This window comes from Trachypithecus francoisi, unplaced genomic scaffold, assembly GCF_009764315.1.
Source record: "Trachypithecus francoisi isolate TF-2019V2 unplaced genomic scaffold, Tfra_2.0 Lachesis_group5, whole genome shotgun sequence".
Taxonomy (NCBI): Eukaryota; Metazoa; Chordata; class Mammalia; order Primates; family Cercopithecidae; genus Trachypithecus; species Trachypithecus francoisi.
Window position 1 is genome coordinate 31,769,165 of NW_022681470.1, and position 23,512 is coordinate 31,792,676.

Here is a 23,512-nt window from a genome sequence, read left to right on the forward strand (position 1 = left end):
AGGCTGAGTCACCGGCATCCTTGGGCCTGAACACCTACCCCAATGCACTCCCCTGGTGCCTCATCATGGGCCTTCCACGTGAGACTTGGATATGGCTCAAAAGAACCAGACTTCTTGGGCTATGAGAGGGAACTACAAAGAGGAAGAAAGTGAGAATAAAGGAAAAGAACCTGTGGAAGGAGAGCGAAAGGCACGGGGACACATGCGCCACACGCACACACACACACACGGGGACACACGCACGACATGCACACATACACACAACACACACACACACACAAATATGCATTTCTTTTTTTTCTTTTTTTTTTTTGAGGCGGAGTCTCGCTGTCTCCCAGGCTGGAGTGTAGTGACCGGATCTCGGCTCACTGCAAGCTCCGCCTCTCGGGTTTACGCCATTCTCCTGCCTCAGCCTCCCGAGTAGCTGGGACTACAGGCGCCCGCCACCTCGCCCGGCTAGTTTTTTGTATTTTTTTTTAGTAGAGACGGGGTTTCACCGTGTTAGCCAGGATGGTCTCGATCTCCTGACCTCGTGATCCGCCCGTCTCGGCCTCCCAAAGTGCTGGGATTACAGGCTTGAGCCACCGCACCCGGCCTACAAATATGCATTTCAACCCTGGCTGTGAAATTGTGTGATGGATAGTGGGTGAAACGTCTGTTCTCATTACACATCTGCCTTCATTAAAGGCCACCAGCGGAATGGCAATCCTTTTGGTTTACCAGTTTGGTCATAGAATGTGGATGGCCTCAGCACTTCTCGAAGCAGCCACAGGTCCCATGCCTGTGAGCCTCCCATGGAGCTATGTGCTGTGCACCATGCTGAACACAAGATGGCAGTATTACTACATCTGCGTTCCTACACCCAACCATCCTTGGTTCCCACACACAGGGCCTGATGCAAACTGGACACACACACACAGAGCTGTCCCACAAATAAAATAGTGACACTTTGCCTGTCATCAAGTGAGACCTGTGTTTGAGACTGAATTTGCCTCCTTCGTGGGGGTCAAAGGCAGGACAGGCTATGTGATTTGTAGGGCCCAGTGCAAAAGGAAAATGTAGGACCTCTTGTTCAAAAAGCAGGGGAAAAAGTGCTGTTAAAGGTAGTAAAATATAAAGCCTTTTCCTTTCTTTCCTGGACTCTTGACTTGTTATAGGATTTTTTATTTGCTATTAATGTTCTAAGTCAAGAAAAACAAAATCATTAAATGTACTTTTAAATCATTAGCATCAATTTTACCACTCACCATCATATTGAGGAATGCCAGTTCACAGTGCAAATGTAAGAGCATTTAACTCATAGGCAGAATCAGTGAAGTTATACAATTTGTATTTTGTTGCTTCTGTATGCCTATGTGTTTTGTTCTTACCCGAACAGTGAAAATATTGCATAAAACTAACTCAGTTGCTTTTATTTTACTTCTTGATCCATGCACATTCTACCAGCACCTTCTGCCTTTGGCTTACTCATGAGTAAGAGAGGACTGAAAGGAAAAGGAACTATTGTCCCTTTAGAATGTCAATGCCTTCATGTATAGGAAGCAAGTGCTAGTGGCCTCTTGGGACTGCCAGTGCCCCAGCTGACTCAGTCATCAACATAGTACTCTTACCTTGGACTCACTTTGAGTCCCATTCATCCCCCATATATCATGGGGCCACCAGAATTCCATGTGGATGGGGCATCATGCAAAGGGAGCAGCAAGGAACGATGGGTGCATGTGTCCCCTCTGCTCATGCGGATGTTCCATTTTCCCATTGGACCTCACTTACAGACACAAATTCAAAAACTTAGTGATTCAGAATTTCAAGATAGTGACAGTAGAGCATTAAACCAAGCACAGGGCTCTCCTGAATGCACGGGGATACATGCACAGACACACACAAACACACAAGTAAGAACAGCAGGGGCTGTGTGACACACGAGTGACATGCCTGCAAAGCCAGCCCAGGTCACAGGCTCTCATGATCTCAGCCACTTGCATTTTCCCAGTCCACACTTATATCTCCAGTGAATGTTTTCACCAGGGGCCAGAGCTCCTTCAGCCCCACATGTACCAGTCTGAGCTAGTGAGCATCCATTCCTTCAGCAAACATTTATTGAGCATTCCTGTTACATGTCAGATACTCTTCTAGGAGCTGGGGTTGCAGCAGGGTACACAGTCCCTGCCCTCATGGAGCTTACACTGTAGTGGAGAAAGGGGAAGAACCATTCGCAAATCAATAAATATGTGTCAAATGGAGACATGCTATGAAGAGAAAAGCAGAGTCAAAAGAGCATTATGGTAGCAGATATTGTTAACTAATGTGGTCAGAGAAGGGCTCTCTGATGAGCCGGCATTTGAACAGAGACGTTAAGGGTGTGAGGGAGTGAGCTAGGAGGTTCTGGGGGAAGGACCTCCAGGCAAAAGGAATGGCAGCTATGAAGGCTGTGAGTGGGGTGTGCATGGTGTGTCTGAGGGGGAACAGGGAGGCAGCAGCTGGAGCCAAGTGAGTGAGAGGAAGAAGGTAGGTGAGGTCAAAACAGTGGGGGCACAGGGGGAGCCCATGTAAGGCCTTGCATTCCCACATAAGATTCAGTAAAAACTGTCTCTGCTAGATTGCCTCCTCTCTTCTAAAGGCCTTATGTCTTGATGAATGGCCTCACTGGGAATGGGAGTCACCTTTGGCTCCTTTTCTCTCATGTCTTTAGCCCGACTTCTTGCTCCAGCTACTGCCTGGCTGACCACTTCCGGGCAGGGTGCTACCAGCTTAGTCCAGCTGCAGTGACACGTACCTTGGGTTCACACCAGGAACCTCTCATGTCTTGCCCTGGAGCTTCTCTGGTGTTAGTGTGGACACCTGAGGAGCCAGGAGCCTGTTCAGCTCTCATGTATGCATAGCTTCAAGTGCAGGGGGAGTGATGCCTGTGGGGACACCCTGAACCCATGGAGATGGAAGCCTAGGGATAACACATTCCATAAGGCTCCTCGGAAGGCCTTAGCGAGACATCAAGCTCCAGTCAACCGCAGCAGTGGCTAACTTAGTAGTCACTCAGTGGCGTCCTTGTTTCTCTTTTTCATTCGTTCTTGTTCCACTGCCCTGATCCCTCACTCTTGCTCCCAAATAAATAAATTGCACATACACCTCTGTCCTGGATTCTCCTTTTGTGGGTGGTGGGAATAAATCAGGCTCAGATAAAAAATATCCCTTCCCACTGATCATCCAGATCTTGTTGATTCTACTTCAAATTGTTTCTTTAATTTTTCCCTTTCCTGCTCCTACTCCCCTTCAGACCCTCTTCATCTCTTCTCTGTACTAGGACCAACTGGACTCCTACCTACTCTTTTGCCTCTCCCCCACCCCCCACTTTTTTTTTTTTAAACTTAACCCATCATCTCTCCCACAAAAGCATTCATCCTTTTCTGCTACCAGAGTGAAGTTTCTAAGACACTACAACTACTCATGTCTGGTACCTCCTTATCACCTACAAACTAAAGTTTAAATCCCTTAACATGATGTTATGATCGCTGTCAATGCCTGCAGCATCGTGATTTTCCGTCTCTCCCCAGAAACACCTCTGACCACCTTGGATTGTTCATCTGTCATTTCCCCTTCAGTGGTTCTTCCTCTCGAAGCCTTTCTTTCTGCCAGCCTTTCCATTCAGTCCCCTTTAGTTTATCAAATGCTTAATTGAATGTAGGCACATACCAGTTCCTGTCACCCGAGGAGGTGAGGAGCAGGTGACAAGATAGGGAAAGGTAGTGTTGCAGAATATGTCACATGTCAACACAGTCCCATGTAAATGTTTTAGTTAGTTTGCCCCAGTTTAGGGACCTGAATATACTTTTGCATCAGGCTAGAATCACTGCAGGGGTTTTGGTAAGGAGAAAGGACATTTTTCTTTTGCAGAACTTGAGATCGTGTGGAAAAATAAGATCCTAAGGGGGGGTAAATTTATGGAAAGTCATCTTTATATTAATCATCAAAGCTGATGTGTAAATAAAGACAATGTGATTGAGATTTTGCACATTTTAAATTACTAGTAGTGGATAAAGCACTCAATTTTCACTTACCATTCCTGCTTCAAAAAAAGAAGTGTTAAATTTTCTTCCCAGCAGATTCAAGGAGATGCTTGCTTATTTGTTTTGATTTGTTGCAGATAATATGCATGCAGAGAGGTCTTCCTTTTCTGAGTCTCATTTTCCATCCACATATTCAGTGTCTTCTTGGCTTGGAGACTTAGGATTGTTGATTTTCCACCCCTCTAGTTCTGCCTGCTGGGCCACTGGCTACAGTGTGCAGGTTGGGATCATAGGACTGTGACTGGCCAAGGGGGCACATGGTTCTGACTCTCCGCCCATGAGGTCTGCCAGGTTGGACTCCCTGGCTTGTGGCTGCATTACATTTTTGTAATTCTGTCGTGATTCAGAGATGTTAAGTAAGTTGGTGCTTGAGATAGAAAGGTTTAGGATAATCTTATTTAACCAATGAGGCCCAGCTCAACGGGTAATTGTCAGCCCTTCTACCCATCTCCCAGGGTTTATCGCCTCAGGCATGGCCCTGGTATCTGTGTGCAGAAACAAACCTGTCAACTCTTCTTTCCCATCTTAGCAACCTCCTTCCTCTCAGACCAATTCCCAGTGCTAAGGACCTGGTTACCCTTCCTCCTTGTGATTCCTGCAGCTACAGTAACAAATTGTCACGAAACGTCTCCTCTCACATTTCTGGAGGTCAGAAGTCCAAAGCCAGGTTATCAGCAGGGCTGCAGTCCCTCCAATGGCTCTGGCAGAGAACCCTGTCTTGCCTCTTCCTCCTCCAGCCTCTGGTGACAGTTGATGTTCCTTCACTTGTGGCAGCAGCATCCAATCTGTGCTTCTGTCCTCACCTAGCCTGCTTTCTTGTGTGTGACTCTGTGTTCTTTCCTGTCTCTGAATAGAACTTTCTCATTTAGGGCCCATCCTAATCCAGCATGATCATATTTCAATCTTTACCTTCATCATGTTTTGATGACCTGATTTTCAAATAAGGTCACATTCTGAGGCTGTGAGTGACATGACTTTGGAGTCGATGCCATTCACCCCACCACACTCATCTACTTTAACTTTATCAAGACTTCGATGCAAGCACGTCTACTTCTTACACCCCCAGTTTTACCTCCTTTTCCTATTTTCAACTCCCTGTTCCTCTTTTCCTCATTTACCCCTTTAAGAATGACTTATAATTTGTGTGCACAAGATTTGACTATTCTGCATTTCCAAAGAGATGTACAAAGGTAAGCACATATTTATTAGAATTTCATATAGAATTAGAGGGAAGTCAAAGTCAGGAAAGGAGGGACTGATCTAGTCATATACAATTATTTTAGTATTATATTTGTATTAATTTCCTCTACCCATTTGAAAGTTCCCTAAGGAAATGTGTGGTTTTCAACTTAATATGCAAGTTCCTAGCAGTGTGTCTGGTATGTAGTAGGTGCTCATAAATTAGAATGAGATGAGTCAGCTTCTTACCTTTAACTGTGTCCTAACCAAACATTGCCAAATAAATGGGAAAGGACTGGACTGGCACAAAATTCTCTCTTCATTGCTCATGGACTTGCGCCTCAAGTCCAGCCTCTATGGATACAACCTGCTAGTCTAGCATTGTAGGAGAAAATGCACTTTGATCTCACTTTTCTCAGGAATGGCAAAGACCACACTTACAGTGATGATGGGGATAACTTTTTCTGTCTTCCAGAGGAGAGGAGCAAGAGCATTCTCAAGAAGACAATAGGGGGCGTGAAGGGCTTTCATGAGCCTCTCTAAAACACAGCTGTGGCCGGGCATGGTGGCTCACGCCTGTAATCCCAGCACTATGGGAGGCTGAGGTGGGTGGATCACTTGAGGTCGGTCAGGAGTTCAAGACCAGCCTGGCCAACATGGTGAAACCCTGTCTCTACTAAAAATACAAAAAAAAAAAAAAATTAGCATTGTACAAAAATTACACATACCTGTAGTCCCAGCTACTTGAGAGGCTGAGGCAGGAGAATCACTTGAACTAGGGAGGCAGAGGTTGCAGTGAGCTGAGATTGCGCCACTATACTCCAGCCTGGGTGACAGAATGAGACTTTGTCTCAAAAAAATAAATAAATAAATAAAAATAAATAAAGCACAGTTGTAAAGCATATGTCTTGTCCCTCTAGTAAGAAAGGCAAGTCCAGAGGCCAGAGGTGAAGCCCAGCTTCTGTGTTTCTAACATCAAGGATGCTGCCCTGCCCAGGACCAACACCCGGCAAACTTTGGATGATGTCTGTAAGGTGATGTTCACCAACATCTTCAACAGCGGGCTGAAAGCCAAGCAGACATGCTCACTCTCAGTCCTCTGAAAGGCCCAAGAGAGCCCTTGCCTGCTACCAGAGTAGATGAGGACCTCCAGGGCTGCCTGGCCTTTGTGGATTCCAGACCTCCTGTATCAGCTGAGCTCCAGGAGAGCCCCAGCAGCGCTCTCTTTTCCTGCTGCCTCGGTGCTCAAGACAATGGTCTGAGTGTCCAGCTGATTCTGTTGCTCACTTCTGCCTCTCCCATTGTGTGGATGCCTCTCTCATCCCTTGCCTGAGGTAAGCCTACACTTACTCTGAGGTTTTGAATCTGACTCAGTGACCTTCAAGGCTCTCCCTCCCAGCTGCCTGTGGCCCAGGCCGAAACACAATGTTTCATGTGGTTTCAGGGATGAGGTCACACCCATTTTCTTTGCAATATCCTTAACAGATTTTCATTTGGGGAAAATAAAGAGTTGTTAGGAAAACAGCCTTTTCTTTCACATCATTTCTCCTTATTCTCTTTTCTTTTTCCTCTTCCTGGTTTTTCTAAATTCCAACCCCATCTAATGAAAAGGGAAACTCTTACTAATAGCAATTTAGCTTAAATGCATTGCTTTTAGTAGCCATGGGGACAAAAATATCAAAGAGCCATAAGTTAATAGGATTCAAGGGTAGAAAACTTCTGCAAAGCTACAGGGCACATCCTGATAGTACCAGCACAAAGCTGATGTCCCTTTTCTGCAGAGGATACAGAGTGCAGGCGAGCCTGCAGGTCACCTGGCAGCCTTAGAGCAGTAGAAGTGTGTACCGTGTTATTATGTCTGTAGTCTATGCTGGGGCCTGGGAAGGGCCAGGGACAGCATGCTCCATTTATATTCCACATTTGCCAAAAAGACCCTCTCCACAGCTTTCTCCCAGGGCCTGATCTAGAAAACCCAGAGATCCTTAAGTTCCACCCATCCCTTGCCTTCAGGCTAACTGCTGTTAGAGTAAGAAAAATGTCCCTGAATGTGGCTGGTCTGCTGGGAGTATCAGTTATCAGTCAAACCAGGTGAATTAGCATTTTGTCCCGATTTACTTTAGAAAAGGAAATGAAAACTCTCTCTAGATGCATTTTTGTATCCTTTGCTTTGTGCTGTCATAAAGAGCTCAAATAATTTTTCTGTGTTATTCACTAATTGTTTCCTGTTTTGTCTGAGAGTGGAATTCATACCGTAACACTTTCTGGGGTTTCTCACAGCACACAGCACAAGCCTTAGGCACACGGTAGGCATTCAGCATTCATTAAACCCCTTTTTGATCAAATGATTAAGTTACAGGATTGAGTTCTACTTGCTGGGACCTCTGCTTTCAGTATTCCATTTGGGTTTCTTTTTTTTTCCCCCTCCCTTGGATATAATTCACAGTGAACTGATACCCTTGGTGTCTTTGTTCTACATGAGAAGGAGAAGAGAGGATAAAAATATGATGGTAACTACCTATATCACTCAATTTCCATATGACACAAGCCGCAGGGTCATGTTTTAATGTTCATTAGAATCCTGTACAGCACTGAGAAATCTAGTGTTGATACATGAAGAAGACAAACTATCGTGAATGCATTTACTCCTCTCATGGAACTACAGATCAATACTTTGTTAATATTGACTTCCTTCTGTATTAGTCCATTCTCATGCTGCTATAAAGGACTGCCCAAGACTGGGTAATTATAAAGGAAAGAGCTTTAATTGACTCATAGTACTGCAGGGCTGGGGAGGCCTCAGGAAACTTACAATCATGGTAGAAGGGGAAGCAAATACGTCCTTCTTCACATGATGGCAAGAAGGAGAAGTGCCGAGCAAAAGGGGGAAAAGCCCCTTATAAAATCATCAGATCTCATGAGAACTCACTCACTATCACGAAAACAACATGAGGGTAACCACCCCTGTGATTCAGTTACCTCCCACCGGGTCACTCTCGTGACACATGGGGATTATGGGAACTACAATTCAAGATAAGATTTGGATGCAGACACAGCCAGACCATATTACCTTCTATTACAGGGAGTGCTAATTTGTCTCTCCCTCTAGAAATGTAAACTCCATAAGGGCAGGGATGATGATGAAAAGTCTATGCTATTTTGTTCAGTTCTGTATCCACAGTTCATAGAACAATCCCTAGCACATGGTATGCACACTCAATAAATATTTGTGGAAAGACTGAATAGGATTTATGTTGTGTGTGGTATAATCTTACAGATTATGATAATCAGCAAAGTAGAAATTAGACTCATCTCATATGTCTGAAATCTGTCCTTGGCATTTGACATCAGACTGTGACTCCCACTTGGGTTTGAGCTGGGATTCTGTACAAAACCTCAGCCCCATGCTTTAGGTAACCACAGGGTCTGCTTCTGGAAGAGAAGAAGTGTTTCAGTAATGAAGGGAAATGGTGACCCATAGGAAAAGTTGATGTAATGGAGATGAGGGAACAGACCCACACGTGGATACTTCCCTACTGAATACATTTGTGTATGTGGATGTCCATAGCTACCACAGAGGCCTTTCACAGTATCCTCTTTCTCCCCTTTGCCTCACTTAGTTATTCTTTACCCCTCTATAGTAATAATTTGAGTTTTGATTCATGTTGATTTTATTTATTGACAGAGTCTCACTGTGTCACCCAGGCTGAAGTGCAACGGCATGATCACGGCTCACTGCAGCTTCAATCTCCCTAGGCTCAGGTGATCCTCCCACCTCAGTCTCCCAAGTAGATGGGACATGCCTGGCTAACTTTTGTATATTTTTTTTGTAGAGACAGGGTTTCTACATGTTGCCCAGGCTGGTCTCGAACCCCTGGGCTCAAGTCATCTGTCTACTTCAGCCTCCCAAAGTGCTGGGATTGCAGGTGTGAGTCACTGTGCCTGGCCCATGTTGATTTTGATACTTAGAAAGAATCAAAGAAGATTGACACTAGTCACTGTTAATGATGTTTTTTTGGGTTACTACATCTTAGTCATCTTCGTTTCCTCTGAGAACATATAGACCTCTCAGATATAAACATGGGTTTGTTAACCTTGCAGTACACTGAGGCTGAAAGATCATCAGCTCTATTTTTCAGATGGTGAGACCAAAGCACAAACACTTGCCTAGGGCCAAGACAGCCTATTCTGCTATTACGATCTTTTATCCTGGTACCCTGGCCTTCTTGACCTCTTATTGCCAGAATGCAGTAGGATTTTGACTTGTCCCTACTATCTGACGCAGAAAAGGATGAGTCCCATGGTTCTGACAGTATTTTTTTTTTTTTTTTGCTGTACATTTATTATCACTGGAATAAAAGCCTAGGCAAAGGAGACCAACTATAAAGCTCTTTGAATTTAGGACTTGTCAGTCCCTACAGGGAAACAGAGGGTGTTAGAGAAAAATGAACTGGTGGAGATTATGCGACCTCAAAAGGTTTTTAAATAATGAGCGATCTCTGGTCTATACATAAGAGTGTAAATTCCAGATGCTTGAATTTTCAAGTTTTCAGTCATGAGAGTGGGATGTAGTACAAGTTACAGACTCTGGAGCCAGACTATGTTGGCTCCACCATATGCTTGCCCTGGGACCTTGAGCAAGTTACACGACCCCTCTGTGTGTAAGAGTCTAAATCTGCAATACTCCCCACCTCACTGGGCTGCTGTGGGGATTAAAGGACTTAGCACAATTCATACTTAAAGCACTTAGAATAGTAACTGGCACACAGTGCGTATTCAACAAATGCTCTATGATGAGCATAACGATTGTGATTTCCCATTCTAACTGGGGGCAACAAGTATACCTTTCTCTCATTTTGTCTCATGTCATAAAATGGCCATTTCTATAACTTTTTGACATTCAGATTGCTGGATTTTACCCCCAAATGAAGCTCTTTGGATATTTCCAGCAAAGGAAAAGAAGAGGAACAAGACTTAAGAAGAAAGCAGAGGAGTGTTCACAGACATAGTAGAAAAAATAATTAATTCTTGAATTCACTCAAGAATTAGGATTTGCCTTTATTAAGTATCTGCCATATGCAAAATATTGTGCAGGGATGTGAAGGGTGCATATCACACACGTGTACATGCGTGTGCATGCAAGTACACAATATTGTTCCTGCCCTCAAAGAACCTATACCCGTCTTCTCCAGGAAGCCTTTCTCGGGACTCCAGGCAAGGTTAGGATTGCTCCTCTGTTTGCTCCTAGCACCCTGCACTCACCTCTGGCACTCATATGTTATTAGGCTTTGTAATCACCCGCTGTCTAGAAACCAGTGAGCTTCACGAGCTTATGAATCATGACTTCTTAGTTTTTGTAGCACCCAGCAATAGTTCGCTGGACACGGCAGGACTGGACAGAACTAGCAGAGGTTGTCTCTGGTGTGGATCTTCCTCTTCTTCCATTGGTTTTGGTGCCACACCTTTAGCCTTAGACCTACCTTACTTTTAGGACTAATTGTTATCCTTGAACCCTTCTTGATTCCTCTTCACCTGTGACCTTCTTTCTTTGCCTCTTTGATCCCACTGGAGACACTAAGCCTCACCGCCAAGCCAAGAGAAATAAGGGGTCTGTGTTCTCCCACTGGGAAGGAAGTGTAGAGGGCTCAGCTCACCCACAGCTTCTTGAGCTTCAGGACATCAAGGCTGTGCAAGTTCTGGCTTTTGCATCCCTGGAGGTGGTCTCTCTCTTTAAGATTTCTCTGCCTATTCACTCACTTTCCACTGGGAAGAGGAACCCAGTATGGAGTGAAACTGGGGGCTATGGGGGAAAGTTGGCCAAAGCTTTGATCAAAGAACTTCACCATCAGCTGTGTTTACCTTGCTCCTTCTTCCCTGTCTCCCCAGCCAGGTTCTCAAGCACAGACTTCTCAGGCCATCATTCCTGGGGCAGCAGATGGATCCAGTCATTCCCTCGGTTGAGTCTCTGCAGCTTCTGGCTTCTGTCAGTGGTTGGAACTTTAGAACTGTTTGAAAGCAACCACACATTGTGTGTCTGCTACGTGTTTATGCCAAGCACAGTTTCATGCAGATGTTCATAAACACGCTGCCAGTTACCAACCATCTTTCTGTCAGTCTGAATTGCTATTTGCTTTTCCAGTTCAAACTGAGAGGCACATACTCTGGTGACATGCAGACTCCCTAATACACGTTATCCACTAAGACGTCAGCCGAGGTGCTTTCCCCCACGTTCATGTTCACACACTCGCCATGCACCCCAATGTCTTCTGCACAGACCTGCCTCATCTCTGTCTCCCTCTGTGGTTATGTTTAGCCAGATCCTTCCTTTGTAATTGTTTTTGAAACTTAGCTTTAAACCTCTCCCAAAACCACAGTGGCATGGTAGAAGGTAAAGGCTGCCAAAGTTTAAGAGAGTCATGATGTCTGCTTTCCCCTTGCCTCAGGCCATCTTCTTCTTGTGGAACATTGTAATGGAAAGGTGGATGGATCTTTTTCCGCACTTGGCCTGACGGCTCCTTCTGGAACAAAAACGAAAAGCTCCATGGTCCATGTGGTGCCAAAGCTCTATGACAGGGGCTCATGGTAGAGGCTATTGGATGAACTGCGGTTGGTTTTGGACTTGGCTAGACCAGCAGGATTCCTGGGGGATGTTTTTTGTCCTCTGTCATTGCTGAAGGTCTGATTAGAAGAACCAAGCAAAATAATGACAGATCTTGAAATTCTGGGTTTTACTCTTCAGCTTATCCAAGTCAGTGGTGATTTGGTTTATATGACATATTTTTTGATGAGAAATATATTCTTAAAAGGTCATTCTCTACTTCCTTCCTCCAAATCTCAGATTCTGGACCCTTGGTCCACATTGTTTTTTAATTCCCCTGCTGGGCTGGGAGGCTCAGCTGGCAATAGCCAGCACATCCAATACATCCATCATCACTACTCATCATGGAGGAGCTGGGTAAAGAGTCAGCCTCTTCCCTGGCATTTATTTTATTTTATTTTTTTATTTAAAAATATTTTTATTTTATTTTTTGTGGGTTTTAGTAGGCATATATATTTATAGGGTACATAAGATGTTTTGATACAGGCATATGATACATAATAGTCACATCATGAAAAATGGGGTATCCATCCCCTCACGTGTTTATCCTTTGTGTTACAAACAATCCAATTATACTCTTTCAGTTATATTAAAATGTACAATTAAATTGTTATTGACTGTAGTCATCCTGTTGTGCTATCGAAAACTAGGTCTTATCCTTTTTTTTTTCTCTGTTGCCCAGGCTGGAGTGCAGTGGTGTGATTTTGGCTCACTGCAACCTCTGCCTCCTGAGTTCAAGTGATTCTCGTGTTTCAGCCTCCACAGTAGTTGGGATTACAGGTGTTTACCACCACATTTGGCTAATTTTTGTATTTTTAGTAGAGACGGGGTTTCGCCATGTTGGCTAGGCTGGTCTCAAACTCCTGGCCTCAAGTGATCTGCCCACCTCGGCCTCCCAAAGTGCTGGAATTACAGGTGTGAGCCACTGCACTCAACTTTATTCATTCTTTCTAACTTTTTTGTACCCATTAATCATCCTCTGATTTTTAGATCCCACAAATAAGTGAGAACTTGCAATGTCTGTTTTTCTGCGCCTGGCTTATTTCACTTAATTTAATGACCTCCAGTTCCAACCACGTTGTTGCAAATAACAGAATTTCATTTTTTTATTATGGCTGAAGTACTCCATATATGTACCATATTTCCTTTATTCATTCTGTTGGATGGACACTTAGGTTGCTTCCAAGTCTTAGGTATTGTCAACAGTGCTGTAGTAAACATAGGAGTGCAGATGCCTTTTTGAAATACTGATTTCCTTTCTTTAGGGCATCTAGCCAGCAGTGGTAAGCTCTATTTTTAGTTTTTTGAGGAAACTCCAAACTGTTATCCATAGTGGTTGTACTAAATTACATTCCCACCAACCATGTACAAGGGTCTCTTCCTTCCATATCCTTGTCAGCATTTGTTATTGCCTGTCTTTTGGATATAAGCCATTTTAACTGAGGTGAGATGATGTTTCGTTATAGTTTTGATTCGCATTTCTCTGATGATCAGTGATGTCGAGCACCTTTTCATATGCCAGTTTGCCATTTATATGTCTTCTTCTGAGAAATGTCTATTCAGCTCTTTTGCCCTTTTTAAAATTGGATTATTAGATCTTTTCCTATAGACTTGTCTGAGCTCCTTATATATTCCAAGTATTAATCCCTTGTCAGATGGGTTGTTTGCAAATGTTTTCTCCCATTCTTTGGGTTGTCTCTTTACTTTATTGATTGCTTCCTTTGCTGCACAGAAGCTTTTTAACTTGATGTGATCCCATTTGTCCATGTTTGCTTTGATTATCTGTGCTTGTGGGATATTATTTAAGAAGTCTTTTCCCAATCCAATGTCCTGGACATTTTCCCTAGTGTTTTATTTTATTTAATTAATTAATTAACTTATTTTTGTAGTAGTAGTTTCATAGCTTGAGGTCTTAGATTTAAGTCTTTAAACTATTTTGAATTGAGTTTTGTGTACGGCAAGAGATAGGGGTCTAGTTTCATTCTTCTGTATGTGGATATCCAGTTCTCCCAGCACCATTTATTGAAGAGGCTGTCTTTTCCCCAGTATGTTCTTTGTACTTTTGTAAAAAATGAGTTTACTGTGGGTGTGTCAGTTTGTTTCTGGGTTCTCTATTCTGTTCCATTCATCTATGTGTCTGGTTTTATGCCAATACCGTGCAGTTTTTGTTACTTTAGCTTTGTAGTATAATTTTTAGGCAGGTAATGTGATTCCTCCAGATTTGTTCCTTTTATTTTGGATAGTTCAGCTATTCTGGGTCTTTTGTGGTTACTTATAAAGCGTATGATTGTTTTTTCTGTTTCTGTGAAGAATGTTTTTGGTTTTTTTTCTGATTTTTGAAGTAAGTTTATTTTTTATTTATACATAATAGTTGTACATACTTGGGGATACATGTAATCATTTAATTCATTCATATAATTTTTAGAGATCAAATAGGTATAATTGGAATATCTATCACCTTAAATATTATCTTTTCCTTATAACACCTGAATTATTCTCTTTTAGCTATTTTAAAATATAAAATAGATTATTGTAAACTATAGTCACCCTACTGATCTTTCAAGCACTAGGTCTTATTACTATCAAACACTAGGTCTTATCCCTTAAATCAAGCTGTATCTTCATTTCTTTTGCATTTTCCTACATGCTCTTGACTGCAGTTCTCCACATAAGGATTTTTTTTTTGCTTTCTTTCTTGGTCTTTTTCAACTCAATGTTTATTTTAAAATCTTTTATTTTTTTATTATACTTTAAGTTCTAGGGTACATGTGTACAACATGTATGTATACATGTGCCATGTTGGTGTGCTGCACCCATTAACTTGTCGTTTACATTAGGTATGTCTCCTAATGCTATCCCTTCCCCTTCCCCCCATCCCATGACAGGCCCTGGTATGTGATGTTCCCCTTCCTGTGTTCAAGTGTTCTCAATGTTCAATTCCCACCTATGAGTGAGAACATGCGGTATTTGGTTTTTTGTCCTTGTGATAGTTTGCTGAGAATGATGGTTTCCAGCTTCATCCATGTCCCTACAAAGGACATGAACCCATCCTTTTTTATGGCTGCATAGTATTCTATGGTGTATATGTGCCACATTTTCTTAATCCAGTCTGTCATTGATGGACATTTGGGTTGGTTCCAAGTCTGCTATATGAATAGTGCTACAATAAACATATGTGTGCATGTGTCTTTATAGCGGCATGATTTATAATCCTTTGGGTATATACCCAGTAAGGGGATGGCTGGGTCAAATGGTATTTCTAGTTCTAGATCCTTGAGGAATCACCACACTGTCTTCCACAATGGTTGAACTAGTTTACAGTCCCACCAACAGTGTAAAAGTGTTCCTATTTCTCCACATCCTCTCCAGCACCTATTGTTTCCTGACTTTTTAAAGATTGCCGTTCCAACTGGTGTGAGATGGTATCTCACTGTGGTTTTGATTTGCATTTCTCTGATGATCAATGATGATGAGCATTTTTTCATGTGTCTGTTGGCTGCGTAAATGTCTTCTTTAGAGAAGTGTCTGTTCGCATCCTTCACCCACTTTTTGATAGGGTTGTTTTTTCTTGTAAATTTGTTTGAGTTCTTTGTAGATTCTGGATGTTAGTCCTTTGTCAGATGAGTAGATTGCAAAAATATTCTTCCATTCTGTAGGCTGCCTGTTCACTCTGATGGTAGTTCTTTTGCTGTGCAGAAGCTCTTTGGTTTAATTAGATCCCATTTGTCCATTTTGGCTTTTGTTGCATTGCTTTTGGTGTTTTAGACATGAAGTCCTTGCCCATGCCTATGTCCTGAATGGTATTGCCTAGGTTTTCTTCTAGGGTTTTTATGGCTTTAGGTCTAACATTTAAATCTCTATTCCACCTTGAATTAATTTTTGTATAAGGTGTAAGGAAGGGATCCAGTTTCAGCTTTCTACATATGGCTAGCCAGTTTTCCCAGCACCATTTATTAAATAGGGAATCCTTTCCCCATTGCTTGTTTTTGTCAGGTTTATCAAAGATCAGATGGTTGTAGATGTGTGGTATTATTTCTGAGGTCTCTGTTCTGCTCCATAGGTCTATATCTCTGTTTTGGTAGTAGTACCATGCTGTTTTAATTGTGGTAGCCTTGTAGTTAAGTTTGAAGTTAGGTAGCGTGATGCCTCCAGCTTTGTTCTTTTGGCTTAGGATTGTCTTGGCAATGCGGGCTCTTTTTTGGTTCCATATGAACTTTAAAGTTTTTTCCAATTCTGTGAAGAAAGTCATTGGTAGCTTAATGGGGATGGCATTGAATCTATAAATTACCTTGGGCAGTATGGCCATTTTCATGATATTGATTCTTCCTATCCATGAGCATGGAATGTTCTTCCATTTGTTTGTGTCCTCTTTTATTTCACTGAGCAGTGGTTTGTAGTTCTCCTTGAAGAGGTCTTTTACATCCTTTGTAAGTTGGATTCCTAGGTATTTTATTCTCTTTGAAGCAATTGTGAATGGGAATTCACTGATGATTTGGCTCTCTGTTTGTCTGTTACTGGTGTATAAGAATGCTTGTGATTTTTGCACATTGATTTTGTATCCTGAGACTTTGCTGAAGTTGCTTAAAAGCTGAAGGAGATTTTGGGCTGAGACGATGGGATTTCCTAAATATACAATCATGTAATCTGCAAACAAGGACAATTTGATTTCCTCTTTTCCTAATTGAATACGCTTTATTTCTTTCCCTTGCCTGATTGCCTGGGCCAGAACTTCCAACACTATGTTTCATAGGAGTGGTGAGAGAGGGCATCCCTGTCCTGTGCCAGTTTTCAAAGGGCATGCTTCCAGTGTTTGCCCATTAGGTATGATATTGGCTGTGGGTTTGTCATAAATAGCTGTTATTGTTTTGAGATACGTCCCATCAATACCAAATTTATTGAGAGTTTTTAGCAAGAAGGGCTGTTGAATTTTGTCAAAGGCCTTTTCTGCATCTATTGAGATAATCATGTGGTTTTTGTCTTTGGTTCTGTTTATATGCTGGATTACGTTTATTGATTTGCGTATGTTGAACCAGCCTTGCATCCCAGGGATGAAGCCCACTTGATCACGGTGGATAAGCTTTTTGATGTGCCACTGGATTTGGTTTGCCAGTATTTTACTGAGGATTTTTGCATCGATGTTCATCAGGGATATTGGTCTAAAATTCTCTTTTTTTGTTGTGTCTCTGCCAGACTTTGGTATCAGGATGATGTTGGCCTCATAAAATGAGTTAGGGAGGATTCCCTCTTTTTCTATTGATTGGAATAGTTTCAAAAGGAATGGTACCAGCTCCTCCTTGTACCTCTGGTAGAATTTGGCTGTGAATCCATCTGGTCATGGACTATTTTTGGTTGGTAGGCTATTCATTATTGCCTCAATTCAGAGCCTGCTATTGGTCTATTAAGGGATTCAACTTCTTCATGGTTTAGTCTTGGCAAGGTGTATGTGTCCAGGAATTTATCCATTTCTTCTAGATTTTCTAGTTTATATGCATAGAGGTGTTTATAGTATTCTCTGATGGTAGTTTGTATTTCTGTGGGGTCGGTGGTGATATCCCCTTTATCATTTTTTATTGCATCTATTTGATTCTTCTCTCTTTTCTTCTTTATTAGTCTTGCTAGAGGTCTATCAATTTTGTTGATCTTTTCAAGAAATCAGCTCCTGGATTCATTGATTTTTTGAAGGTTTTTTTTGTGTCTCTATCTCCTTCAGTTCTGCTCTGATCTTAGTTATTCCTTGCCTTCTGCTAGCTTTTGAATGTGTTTGCTCTTACTTCTCTAGTTCTTTTAATTGTGATGTTAGGGTGTCAATTTTAGATTTTTCTGCTTTCTCTTGTGGGCATTTAGTGCTATAAATTTCCCTCTACACACTGCTTTAAATGTGTCCCAGAGATTCTGGTATGTTTGTCTTTGTTCTCATTGGTTTCAAAGAACATCTTTATTTCTGCCTTCATTTGGTTATGTACCCACTAGTCATTCAGGAGCAGGTTGTACAGTTTCCATGTAGTTGAGTGGTTTTGAGTGAGTTTCTTAGTCCTGAGATCTAGTTTTATTGCATTGTGGTCTGAGAGACAGTTATAATTTCTGTTCTTTTACATTTGCTGAGGAGTGCTTTACTTCTAATATTGTGGTCAATTTTGGAATAAGTGTGATGTGGTGCTGAGAAGAATGTAGATTCTGTTGATTTGGGGTAGAGAGTTCTGTAGATGTCTATTAGGTTCACTGGGTGCAGAGCTGAGTTCAATTCCTGGATATCCTTGTTAACTTTCTGTCTCGTTGATCTGTCTAATGTTGATCTAATAATGGGTGTTAAAGTCTCCCATTATTATTGTGTGGGAGTCTAAGTCTCTTTGTAAGTCTCTGAGGACTTGCTTTATGAATCTGGGTGCCAGTGTATTGGGTGCATATATATTTAGGATAGTTAGCTCTTCTTGTTGAATTGATCCCTTTATCATTATGTAATGGCCTTTGTCTCTTTTGATCTTTGTTGGTTTAAAGTCTGTTTTATCAGAAACTAGGATTGCAACCCCTGCCTTTTTTTGTTTTCCGTTTGCTTGTTAGATCTTCCTCCATCCCTTTATTTTGAGCTTATGTGTATCTCTGCATGTGAGATGGGTCTCCTGAATACAGCACACTGATGGGTCTTGACTCTGTATCCAATTTGCCAGTCTGTGTCTTTTAATTGGAGCATTAGGCCCATTTACATTTAAGGTTAATAAATATTATTATGTGTGAATTTGATCCTGTCATTGTGATGTTAGCTGGTTATTTTGCTCATTAGTTGATGCAGTTTCTTCCTAGCATCGATGGTCTTTACATTTTGGCATGTTTTTGCAGTGGCTGATACCGGTTGTTCTTTTCCATGTTTAGTGCTTCCTTCAGGAGCTCTTGTAGGGCAGGCCTGGTGGTGGCACAATCTCTCAGCATTTGCTTGTCTGTAAAGGATTTTATTTCTCCTTCACTTATGAAACTTAGTTTGGCTGGATATGAAATTCTGGGTTGAAAATTCTTTTCTTTAAGAATGTTGAATATTGCCCCTGCCTCACCCTCCCCCACCTTCTGGCTTGTAGAGTTTCTGCTGAGAGATCCACTGTTAGTCTGATGGGCTTCCCTTTGTGGGTAACCCAACCTTTCTCTCTGACTGCCCTTAACATTTTTTCCTTCATTTCAACTTTGGTGAATCTGACAATTATGTGTCTTGGAGCTGCTCTTCTCGAGGAGTATCTTTGTGGCATTCTCTGTATTTCCTGAATTTGGCCTGCCTTGCGAGGTTGGGGAAGTTCTCCTGGATAATATCCTGCAGAGTGTTTTCCAACTTGGTTCCATTCTCCCCATCACTTTCAGGTACACCAATCGGGCATAGATTTGGAATTTTCACATAGTCCCATATTTCTTGGAGGCTTTGTTCATTTCTTTTTACTCTTTTTTCTCTAAACTTCTCTTCTCACTTCATTTCATTCATTTGATCTTCAATCACTGATACCCTTTCTTCCAGTTGATCGAATTGGCTACTGAAGCTTGTGCATGCATGATGTAGTTCTAATACCATGGTTTTCAGCTCCATCAGGTCATTTAAGGACTTCTCTACACTGGTTATTCTAGTTAGCCATTCATCTAATCTTTTTTCAAGGTTTTTAGCTTCTTTGCGATGGGTTCGAACTTCCTCCTTTAACTAGGAGAAGTTTGATCATCTGAAGCCTTCTTTTCTCAACTCGTCAAAGTCATTCTCCATCCAGCTTTGGTCCATTGCTGGTGAGAAGCTGCGTTCCTTTGGAGGGGGAGAGGTGCTCCAATTTTTAGAATTTTCAGCTTTTCTGCTCTGTTTTTCCTCCATCTTTGTGGTTTTATCTACCTTTGGTCTTTGGTGATGGTGACGTACAGATGGGGTTTTGGTGTGGATGTCCTTTCTGTTTGTTAGTTTTCCTTCTAACAGTCAGGACCCTCAACTTCAGGTCTGTTGGATTTTGCTGGAGGTCCACTCCAGACCCTCTTTGCCTGGGTATCAGCAGCGGACGCTGCAGAACAGCGAATATTGCTGAACAGCAAATGTTGCTGCCTGATCATTCCTCTGGAAGTTTCGTCTCAGAGGGGTATCCAGCCGTGCGAGGTGTCAGTCTGCCCCTACTGGGTGGTGCCTCCCAGTTAGGCTACTCAGGAGTCAGGAACCCACTTGAGCAGGCAGTCTGTCCGTTCTCAGATCTCAAACTCTGTGCTGGGAGAACCACTACTCTCTTCAAAGCTGTCAGACAGGGACATTTAAGTCTGCAGAGGTTTCTACTGCCTTTTGTTCGGCTATGCCCTGCCCCCAGAGGTGTAGTCTACAGAAGCAGGCAGGCCTCCTTGAGCTGTGGTGGCCTCCACCCAGTTCGAGCTTCCAGGCCGCTTTGTTTACCTACTCAAGCCTCAGCAATGGTGAGCGCCCCTCCCCCAGCCTCACTGCCGCCTTGAAGTTGGATCTCAGACTGCTGGGTAGCAATGAGCGAGGCTCCCTGGGTGTGGGACCCTCTAAGCCAGGCGTGGGATATAATCTCCTGGTGTGCCGTTTGCTAAGACCCTTGGAAAAGCGCAGTATTAGGGTGGGAGTGACCCGATTTTCCAGGTGCTGTCTGTCACAGCTTCCCTTGGCTAGGAAAGGGAATTCCCTGACCCCTTGCACTTCCCGGGTGAGGCAATGCCTCGCCCTGCTTTGGCTCTCGCTCAGTGGGCTGCACCCACTGTCCTGCACCCACTGTCCGACAAGCCCCAGTGAGATGAACCCGGTACCTCAGTTGGAAATGCAGAAATCACCCGTCTTCTGTGTCACTCATGCTGGGAGCTGTAGATTGGAGCTGTTCCTATTCGGCCATCTTGGAACTGCACCTGTCTTTGGTATTTTGATAGGGATTGTATTGAATCTGTAGGTTGCTTTGGGTGGTATGCACATTTTAACAATGTTGATTTTTCCCATTCATGAACATAGGCTATCTTCCCATTTTTTGGTGTCTTCTTCAATTTCTTTAATCAGTGTTTTATAGTTTTTATTATAGATATCTTTCACTTCTTTGGTTAATTCTTAGGTATTTGATATTATTTGTAGCTACCATTAGGTGGGATTACTTTTTAAATTTCTTTCTCAGATTGTTCACTGTTGGTGTATAGAAATGCTACTAAAATGCAAATTTTTGTATATTGATTTTCTGTGCTGTAGCTTTACTGAATTTATCAGTTCTAATAGTTTTTTGGTGAAGTCTTCAGGTTTTTCCAAATGTAAGATCACATCATCTGCAAGTAAAGGTAATTTGACTTCTTCCTTTCCAATTTGGATGTCTTTTGTTTCTTTCTCTTGTCTAATTGCTCTAGATAGGACTTCCAGTACTATGTGCAATAACAACGATGACAGTGGGCATCCACGTCATTCTCCAGGTCTTGCAGGAAAGGCTTTTGGTTTTTCCCCATTCAGTATGATACTAGTTGTGGGTCTGTTGTCCATGGCTTTTATTATGTTGAGGTATGTTCTTTCTATATCTAGTTTTCTGAGGGTTTTTATCATGAAGGGATGTTGAATTTTATCAAATGCTTTTTCAGCATCAATTAAAATGATCATATCATTTTTGTTCTTCATTCTGTTAATATGATGTATCACATTGATTCATTTGTGTATGTTGAACTATCCTTGCATCCCAGGGATAAATTCCACTTGGTCATGGTAAATGATTTTTTTTTTTTTTTTTTTTAGAAGGAGTCTCTTTCTGTTGTCCAGGCTGGAGTGCAGTGGTGCGATCTCGGCTCACTGTAAGCTCTGCCTCCTGGGTTCATGCCATTCTCCTGCCTCACCCTCCCAAGTGGCTGGGACTACAGGTGCCCACCACCATGCCCGGCTAATTTTTTGTATTATTGGTAGAGATGGGGTTTCACCATGTTAGCCAGGATGGTCTTGATCTCCTGACCTCGTGATCTGCCCACCTCAGCCTCCCAAAGTGTTGGAATTAAAGGTGTGAGCCACCACACCCAGCCAATGAATGATCTTTTTAATGTATTGTTGAATTTGGTATGCTAGTAGTTTGTTGAGGACTATTGCACCAATATTAATCAGATATTGGCATGTAGTTTTCTTTTTCTAATGTGTCTTTGTTTGGTTTTGGTATCATACTAACCTCAGAATGAGTTTGTAAGTATTCTCTCCTCCTCTATTTTTGGAATAGTTTGAATAGGATTGGTATTATTTCTTCTTTAAATGTTTGATAGAATTCAACAGTGAAACCATCAACTCCTGGGCTTTTCTTTACTGGGAGACTTTTTATTATGGTTTTGATCTTGTTGCTTGTTATTGGTCTGTTCAGGTTTTGAATTTCTTCATGGTTCAACCTAGGGAGGTTGTATGTGTCTAGGAATTTGTCCATTTCTTCTAGATTTTCCAATTTATTGGCATATAGTTGTTCATAATAGCCACTAATAATCTTTTGAATTTCTGTGGTATCAGTTGTAATACCTCCTTTTTCATTTCTGATTTTATTTGTTAGGATATCTTCTCTCTTTTTCTTAATCTGGCTAAAAGTTTGCCTTTTTTTTTTTTTTTTAACAGAGTCTTGTTCTGTCACCCAGGCTGAAGTGCAGTGGCGTGATCTTGGCTTGCTGCAACCTCTGCCTCCCAGGTTCAAGTGAATTTCTTGCCTTAGCCTCCCAAGTAGCTGGGATTACAGGCATGGACCACCCCACCCAGCTTATTTTTGTATATTTTATGGAGACAGGGTTTCACCATGTTGCCCAAGCTTGCCTCAAACTCCTGACCTCAAGTGATCCTCCTGCCTTGGGTTCCCAAAGTGCTGGGATTACAGGCATGAGCCACCACACCCAGCCTCTATTTTGTTTAACTTTTCAAAAAACCAACTTTTTGTTTCATTTGTCTTTTGTATTGTTTTCTTCATTTTAATTTTATTTCTTCTCTGATATTTATTATTTCATTTCTGCTACTAATTTTGGGTTTGTTTTGCTCTTGCTTTTCTAGTTCTTTAAGATGCATTGTTAGGTTGTTTATTTGAAGTTTTACTTCTTTTTCGATGTAGGCACTTTTAGCTATAAAATTTCCTCTTAGTAGTGCTTTTACTATATCCCATAGTTTTGGTATGCTGTGTTTTCATTATCATTTGTTTCAAGAAATTTTCGAATTCATTCTTAATTTCTTCATTGACCCACTGGTCATTCAGGAATGTATTGTTTAATTTGCATGTGTTTGTATAGTTTCCAAAATTCTTCTTGTTATTGATTTCTAGTTTCATTCCATTGTGGTCAGAGAAGATGCTTGATATTATTTCAATTTTTTAGATGTTTTAAGACTTGTTTTGTGACCTAACATGTGATCTATCCTTGAGAATGATCCACGTGCTGAGGAGGATGTGTATTCTACAGCCATTGGATGAAATATTCTGTAAATATCTATGAGATCCATTTGGTCTATAGTGCCAATTAAGTCTGCTGTTTCTTTGTTTATTTTCTGCCTGGAAGATCTGTCCAATGCTGAAAGTGAGGTGTTGAAGTTTTCAGCTATTATTGTATCTGGGTCTATCTCTCTCTTTAGCTCTAATAATATTTACTTTATATATCTGGGTGCTCCAGTGTGGGGTGCATATATATTCAAAATTGTTATCTCCTCTTGCTGAATTGATTATTTATCATTTTTTTTTTGAGACAGAGTCTCATTCTG

The 23,512-nt window shown here is 41.9% G+C and overlaps 1 long non-coding RNA gene across 2 annotated transcripts in view; it reads left to right on the top strand.

The window, feature by feature from the left end:
* Positions 1-582: 582 nt before the first annotated feature.
* LOC117075438 overlaps positions 583-23,512 on the top strand; it is a 48,259-nt gene continuing 25,329 nt past the window's right edge. For both annotated transcript variants that reach the window (XR_004434000.1, XR_004434001.1), the window contains exons 1-2: positions 583-5,251; positions 6,161-6,574. This is a non-coding gene — a long non-coding RNA (uncharacterized LOC117075438). The remainder of the gene's footprint in view (positions 5,252-6,160; positions 6,575-23,512) is intronic.